The sequence below is a fragment of the Glossina fuscipes genome, unplaced genomic scaffold (assembly GCF_014805625.2).
Source record: "Glossina fuscipes isolate IAEA_lab_2018 unplaced genomic scaffold, Yale_Gfus_2 0, whole genome shotgun sequence".
In the NCBI taxonomy this organism is placed as follows: Eukaryota; Metazoa; Arthropoda; class Insecta; order Diptera; family Glossinidae; genus Glossina; species Glossina fuscipes.
In genome coordinates, this window is record NW_023998414.1 from 30358195 (window position 1) to 30366996 (window position 8802).

The window sequence follows — 8802 nt, forward strand, 5'->3', positions numbered from 1 at the left end:
AGGCGGAAAGAGTTGAAAAATTGTAAATCTATTTCCTGATGGTGTTCGAACAATAGCTTTTTCATAATGCAGGCGCTATATTATGCCATTCAAGTATTTTACATATTGTTTAATAGGCAACAAACTATGAAAACTTCCGCTTAACGAAAAAGAATTCACTGAAGCAGTTAAATAATGAGAGACCAATTAATCTAGATAGACAAAGTAATATTGTATGAAATGATAATTAAATAAACCCCCCTCTCAGGTTGATTGATATTCTTATCTTAGTATGGAAGATAAAGTAGAAGTTAAACTTCTTTCAGAGAGTAAATACAATGAACACTCGTCGGCCTTTCGTGTAATTAATTCACCCTTCCCACCTTTGGCTATCAAAACGTCTATTTCTCTTTTTTGTTTCAACGTGGATGTCGAAAAGTAAGACCCTTTTACAGCTTACTTGTCATATTTTCAACTCTCTCTCTAATGATGGTCGTCCAGATGATGGTGTGCGTAGATTAAATTAAAGTTTTTAACTTAGTTAGTCATAAATAGCTGATGTTGAAACTCTTTTAGGCTCTTTAGACTTGCCATCATACTTACTGAATTAGATAAGCTCTTACCTTCATAATAGAAATGAATTATGAGTTCTGATAGTAACTTAATGGCCTCTGATGTGTCCTCCCATGATGTCAAGTATGGATAAATAATTTCCATTCGACGATTAAATGCAGCTATGTCTTAACGTATACTAACGGTATTTTTCCTAACGACTTCTTTCCCTATGAGACTCACTTACATAATATGGTTACGTGTTGCAGTTACATGTGAACGATGCCAGAAGCATTCATTCTCAAGGTAACATTCGTTCATACCGAGTACTGAGTATTCAATCGGCCCACAAAAATCTAAAAACATACGATTTTTCGACTAAACTTACTGTGACATTTCAAGTTGGTATTAAAAATTTAATGTGATTGGGACAATTTTTATGGGTCTTCTCTCATATAAGTAACTTCTGTTCCTACGAAAACAGAATCCTTATATGGTGAAAAGGACTAATTTTCAGCATTTCATAGTGAAATATGGCTTACAGTATCGTAAATCGAATTTGGGTCTCGTGGATCTTTGTTTCGAATATCATCGCATGTATAGATCCCCAACAAATGTAAATCCTTATACACCGAAAAGTCCAAATTGTGTATATGTTGATATGAAAATTAGTTCGTGATAACAGTTTGACATAAAATTTAAGTGAAGCAAATTTGTAGGGCATGGATAGATTTACTTCTTGAACCGCGCTACATATAATGTATATGTCATTTTTTAAATGTGTTACGATGAAAACTGGTTCAAGGTAACAAATTAATCAAAAAAAATTAACATTAGGAAATTTGGATCACATAGACTTATATTTAGAACCTAACATAGAGAGAAACTATAACTTTGAGTTTTCTATGACGCAAGCTGAGAAATAATAAAATTGTTGCGTAGTAAATGGAATTTGCTAAATTTGGATCACGTCATTTAATGTTTTGGATAGACGGCAATATGCAGGCTTTCATGAAGATAATGTGTAATTTTTGTTGTATTATTGCGAAAACGAGTAACGAATTAATGGAGAGTATTTAATTGACGGCCTTGACCGCCTATAATATGCTTACTTGTTTTTTTTCTTCAATTATTCTTCGAATTTTATATTCAATTTTAATTAATATTTAATTTTATATTTATAAGTGCAAAATATCCCGCTACCCGAAGAATTAATTTTGTTAATGTTTGTTAATTTTATTAATTTTTATTTGTATAATTTCAAAATGAATAACCATAACTTGATGTTTTTCATATATTTTAATATTCAGTTTTTTTATGGGGTATACTTCTTTTATTCATATATGTATGTAACATTTTTAGCATTCAATGAAATAATCATAATTCATTTTCAATTAAATTAATAATATTTTCTATAAATTTATTTATTCTGCCTTTATAATTTTTAATTGATTTGGTCGTGTTACGATACCACTATAGCGAATAATGTTGCTTGCAATTATAAAATTTAATAAATTTACTTTCATATACATTATTCAGTAGCTATGTACTTTGCATATACGCTAGTAATAAGAATGCATTTCTAGCGGTAAATTCCTCGCGATAACTAATTGATAAGATATATAGAAAACTTTCGAAATTTTAAACTCATTATATAATATATGAAATGAATGTTCCTTGCATTTTAAAAAAAAAAACTTCTTGTAATCATTATATTGCACATACAATATCGCGACTTTTCTTCGGCACTGTACCTGGGAGGATTGCGTTTATTTACAGTGCATTACTATGTATCTCGCTTGAAAGTGTAGAAAAGGTATCTTTCCATTAAAAGCATCTTGATTTGTTGTCAAGATATGATGGCCGCTACTAAGTACTTCATAAAATAGCACTCTTAACTAATTGACCTCGCTTTGCAAAAAGTGATATGCAACAGGGAATATGTTCACCATTTATTATTAAGATCTTCGCGTACACATTTTGGAATTTGGAAGACAGACGAATATGCGCGAGACGGCATTGCTTAGATATTGTGCATTCATTTCATGCTGAACATGAAATTCAGAAGAACAATTATTTATTAGTTTCTTAGGCGATTTCTGAGTATTCACTGATGAAACAAAGTTCCTTCGCTTTATATTTATTAGAAAATAATGTTGAGTTCATGAAAAGATTCCGTCTTAAGTGAATAAATATGAAAAGATGATGAAAAAATATTCTATTGAAAGCATTGTCCATCACTTGCTGTACGTTTGCCATGCCTTTGAAAATCTTATCATTTGGCATAAACTATTCATGGATTCGTACTTTTTTTCGCGTTTTTTCGTACGACACAAAGCGTTGTTTAACAGGTGCGCAATCCATCTGAAATGGAAAAGTGATAATCGGAAGGATTCGAATCCGAAGAGTAAGCCACATAGACTAGAATTTCCCAGCGGAAGGCTTCTAAAATATTGCGGATTTATTGCATTGATGGATGTTCGGATGCCAGGTAAAGAAATGATCCTGTCTTCACTTTTTTGATATTCCACTTTTCGAGCAGCGAACTATTTGTAACGTTTGATATTAACCCTTTAACAAAGCACTGCCCTCTGATCCGATCAAACGCAAAGTATCATCGGCATTGGCATAGCAATGATACGCATGGATCAACTCATGAATTCTTGCTCCCGGAATCCTGAGAAAATAGATTCACCTTGCACCCCGAATGACGGTACGAAGCGAAAAAGACTTTCTTCTACATCGTCCAGGCATTAAACGCGACATGTTCAACGATATTACAAAACTATGCTATTGTACGGAGCTTGTATTGCGGTGAGTTGAAAATCTTTGACAGCAATTATATAGAGGGCTAGGGCCATCGTTATTATTGTTTTATTTTTAAAAATAAAGTTCGTTTCGGCGACTTTTTGGTTTTTTTTTTTGGTTTTTTTCATTGGTTTATATTTTTGTATTCAATTTATTTAATTATTTTCGCAAAGGCTAAATGTCTTAGATATCTCTTCAACTAGTGCTCGGTATAATGATTACAATGTCATATTAAGGAACGTGTCCGTTGGATTTCTTTTAAAGATAACATTTTAATTATTTAATTATACATTGAAATAACAATGTAAATTATAAACAAATTACAAATTTGCCATTAAACAAGAGATAAACAAAATCGTATACTAAACATCTACACATGTTTGTGTCATAGATATGCCACATGTGGCAATAAGTTAAAACGAACGCATAACCATTACAAGAGCAGCAACGGTAACGACACAATGACACATTTGCGTGCACTGAATTACGCTTAAAATATATAAAACGAGATTATAAAGATTGCAAGCAACATTACTTATTTACATTTTGAAAATGTAAACAAAAAAATGCTTTTTTTTAATATTAGTCGAATTTTGAACATGCATCCACATTACCACTAGGCCTGCTATGCCCATCGGTTTGGCAAATTTTTAATTTTAAAAATTCCCCATAAGTACGTAGATATTATAAATTGTCGTCTTTCCTGTGAAACGCAGATTTTACCACTTCACCAAATGTCATATAAACATCTTTATTAAACGTTTCTTAGTCGATTTAAAATATGAGGTTCAGATAATGAACATCTGGGTTGTAGACTTTCGAAAATATGTTCATGAGATCGCAAGCAAATACCAGAAAAAGTAGTCGATGTTCTGCAAACTTGTGGGACTTGCGGCTGCATGGTGACCGTATATGTGAGCAGAGCAAGGCCATTTTTTAACCTCACATTCCCAATCGATCAATGAATATTTGTGGAAAATTTCATATTTTTATCTTCACTTTTCCGACTGTGACTACTGACAAAATTTACGGGTTTCCGTGAACCTAACCCGTTAATCCGAAGATGTGATCAGGAAAATTCTGCCAGATCAAAGCACAGTTTTGAACTAATTAGACTAAGTTTACACATTGAATAGTAGCACCGCAATGCTATATTTTAATGTATTATATATATGCAATAAGTTAAAATACTTACTAAGTTGTAGATGCGTAATAATAATAAAAAAAAAAGGTTAAATGAAGCGAGCAGCAAGCACGTTTCTTATAAAACTTAGACTGAAGGTATCATAATCAAAATCTCTCTCTCCACACACACTGACGACTTGTATCAAGTCATAGATTAGTAGCGACAAATACTGAAAAAAGAAGGCAAAGCATGTTTTATGAAATTTACAGTAAACTGATCAAAATAAACGCTTCTTAGCACAGTAACAGTAAATTTATTTTGATCTCTGACTTCGAGGTAAATAAGTAATAAACGGTATAGAGCGAATTTCTCAAACATTTTGTTAAAGTAAACGATACAACATAACTATAACTTCATATGACCGTCAGCATGTGGAAGCAAGTGACTAATAACTTTTTTTTAAACACTTTTGTACATATCACTAAAGGATAAAATGTGTACACCCGGAAGGAAGCTTCAGACACCCTATAAAGTACATGTATTCTGCATCAGAATCAAATTTCAATGGATTTGAACATGTCGCTCTGCCCGTCTGCGTAGAGTCTGCTATAAAGATTCTCTTGGCCACCAAATTAAAATGATCGATTTCGAATTTGGCAGAAATAAACAGATAGCCCTCGCACGCAAGTTCCTATTGGAAATGGTCCAAATCGGTCGAAGGATCTGCCTACAGTACAGCGAACTTATAATACCTGTGTTTTTCCAAATGAATAAAAAAAAAAGGCTTTTTTTACTTTTTATTACTCATAAACAGTAACTCACACGTCGACAAAAATTTGAGCATATATATGGGTGATTCTGTAGTACCTACAGGCAAGTGAGAAAATTTAGCCACGCCTGACCAAAACTTTTGTACCGCTTCGAAGCACACTTCAAACACCCCACAGAATGTATACATTCTTGACCAATGTCAAATTCGGAATGTCCTCTATTTGTGTGTCCATCCGTTCGTCTGTCCAGCTGTGTAATATCTGTGAGAAAAATTCTTGTGCTCGCAAAAATGAAGATGTCATTTGCAAATTTGCAAAATAGTCTGAAAGTGGCGCGAAAAAATATCCAAGAACACGCCTAAAAAGACCACACGTCCATGCAAGCTGAGAAAACCTTTGCTATCCGTGTCTTTTGTTCCTTGCTCATAAACTACAATTGACACACGATCTAAACATTCTACAAAGTAGAAAAAATCACAAATAGAAAAAATCAGTCACGCCCACTCAAAATTGAAATATGCAAATCTTATATAATTCTTGATTTCCAATCTCTTATAGGATAACGGTGATGCGTATAAAAGATTCGATCTCAACCGAATATAATTTGCTTACTTGTTTCAACTTAACGTTGCGTCTACGAGTATTAGAAATATTGCAGAAAACCTTCTTCGCTTTGAAGATATTATCAATATATCACAATTTTGTTCATAGTAGATGAAGTTTTTGAAATTTATTTTTAAAACCAATTTTCTACTCTTTACTCTTCACATTTTGCTGAGTACTTCATTTATTTTATATATATATATATATATTTTTTTTTTTTTTGTTTATTTTATTTTTTTGTTTTGTTTTATTAAGGAATAACACAAACTTTTTCACATACTCTATTACAAGCATTAAATTATATTAAAATATTTCTTCATGTGAAAGCATAGCATCGAAGAGCACTTTTTTCATCATGATGTCTGTGACCGCATCACTGAAAATTACAATTTTACACTTCGAATAAATAACGAAATATTTCCCGAAAAATATGACTCAAGCTTTGATGAAAATCCGAGGATGTTGTCGGAAAATTAGTTAAAAATAACAGAATCGATTTTCTTTTCTCTTTTTCTAAGTTTTTAATTTATTGACAGAATCGTGCGAAGTGCATGCTCACTGGTAAATTTTATTCTAGCATGAAAGTTTAGTTAGCTAGCCAGTGGTATCGTGACGCCGAAAAGCATAGTTTTAAGAAAAGCTTCAAATTCGAATCTTCGAGGTACGTCAAGAATTCGTGTCGTCATAAAGTCTTTTACATATCATCCATCATTTAAGACAATTAAAAAAAAACCGAAAAAAAATCGCAACATAAATTAATTTAACAATTACACTTGTTTCAAGCTAATTTGAAGTTTAAGTGGTTGAAATCAATACACACACACACACACACACACATACACGCACAACTCGCTGACTTTCTTACAAAATATGGAGGGGAACGTCTTCGAAAACGATTACACTAATGTAACATTTTGGGTTGGCATGAACCCACACATATGCAGAATGCCTTGAGTGTAATCTATAGATTATGGTGAAAGTCTCATATGAAACGGTTAACCAGAAAGTCGACGAGAGCATTTTTCGCCTGGCAACACCTATACAGCAAAACATGGGGTACAAATCTAAAAGTGCTTTACTGGTATTATACCATCATAATTATTCCTATGCTAACTATAATTCTTCCATGCATCCCTGGCCAACTGGCCTAAGGTAAAGGAAAAAATGACGGCGATGAGACTGAACGAAATCTAGCGTTCCATTTCCTTTGGTGTTAAGGAGACGATGATATTATGCCCCTTGAACACCTTAGAAGCGCTGCTGAGCATAACATCTCTTTTCATGGGAAAAGAGACTTACCTGTGCACTCAGATCGGCAATTATCGACAAACTGAAGCCAGAAAATCTAAGGGGCTGCCAAGCGGTGCTGAACTTTTTCATAGACGAACCCTTTCTTAAGGTAACTGACCACTGCTTCGCGAAGCTTCTACATGGACCATAATTCCCTCAGGTACCATCTGAAAAACATGAGTATCCCCGATACCGATTCATGCTAATTCTACCAAGCGACGAGTGAGACGTCCTATGAGTGCGAGACACTCTCATCAGCAGAATCAAACATCAAGTGTTTGGCGAAGCATTTGTAACGCCGGTCACTGTCTGGTGCTCCGAACCAAACAAGGTGTCGGGGTTCATAAAACCCTTGATACTGGAGGGCTAGAGGCACGGACAAGTACAATAGATATATTAAGTCGCGGCACAGATTCCCCACACAATTAATAAAAAAAAAGAAAATAATAAATAAAAAAAAAATAAAGTTTAGCTTTTCCTCTGTATGTGAATCGAAATCATTTACTTTGAGGTTAAAGCAACAGCTGGCAGCTGTCAAACGATGTTTCGCATAAAATCACTCTTCCTTATTCGTTATAAATAAAAGCAACTTGCATGATCTGTTTCTTTCGATTTCTTTCTCACGACTTACTGCGACACTTGAATAATAATTTGAAAAATAATTGAAATTTCTTTAAAAAAAATTCTTCAAATTTTTGAAAAAAAAAAAATATTAATGAAATGAACTAAGAAAAACTAATAAAATTAATATATCTTCTTGTGAGGCTTAAAAAGGTGAAGTTAACTCCTTTTTATGCACGCATAATATGTACAAGTGAATGGTAGTTACTGTGAAGAAACTTCCTGGTTGTTTCTGTCGGTATTTGTCTCTCTCATGAAATTTATTTTAATTACTTGTCTTGTTAACTCTGCAGGCTTTTCTTTTTTGATCTCCGCTTTTTTTTTACGCCAACTAAAACTGAACAAACCACTACCACAGAAGGTAAAAGATTTATAGAAAAATTTCCTTTTTGGCCTCCAAAGTCAGTAAATTATTTTACATAAATATTTTAATGATAATGCCGGGTAATCGCTGCTTTGTTTATATATAAACAAAACTTAGCATTTAAAGTTTAAAATATGAAATGATATATGAGCGATATGCTACACTGTATACAATTAGTTATTGACTATGTACGTGTCGCTTTCAAAATACCTTCTATCAATTAAGTCGAAAATGAGGTAATTAATGTAAATTTTGAAAATAAATTGAAATTATTTGACATGAAAGTTGGATTAATTAAAGATCTATTAAGAAGATTAGACTATGATTTCTGATTTAATATTTCCTCGCAATGTTATACTCATACTGTATAATTTATTGATATTAAAATATTTTCAATATTGAAAAAAATTTCCCAAACATTGGTTTTGAAGATTGAGTTCTTTAATATTGTACGATCAATATCGACAAGTCGAGGCATGAAAGAAGATGATAAAGCATTATTGGAAGCAATTGTACTAATTAAGAAACCATTGTCATGATTCGATTACAATATTCTGGTATTGGGGTAAGTAAGTAAACTAATCTGCAATTTTACGCGCATTAATTTTCAAAATGAATTTGAATGCTTCTGAAGATGTCGCGTAGTACTTAGGTATCAATGCTAAGAAAGTATTTTTATGAAATCTAAA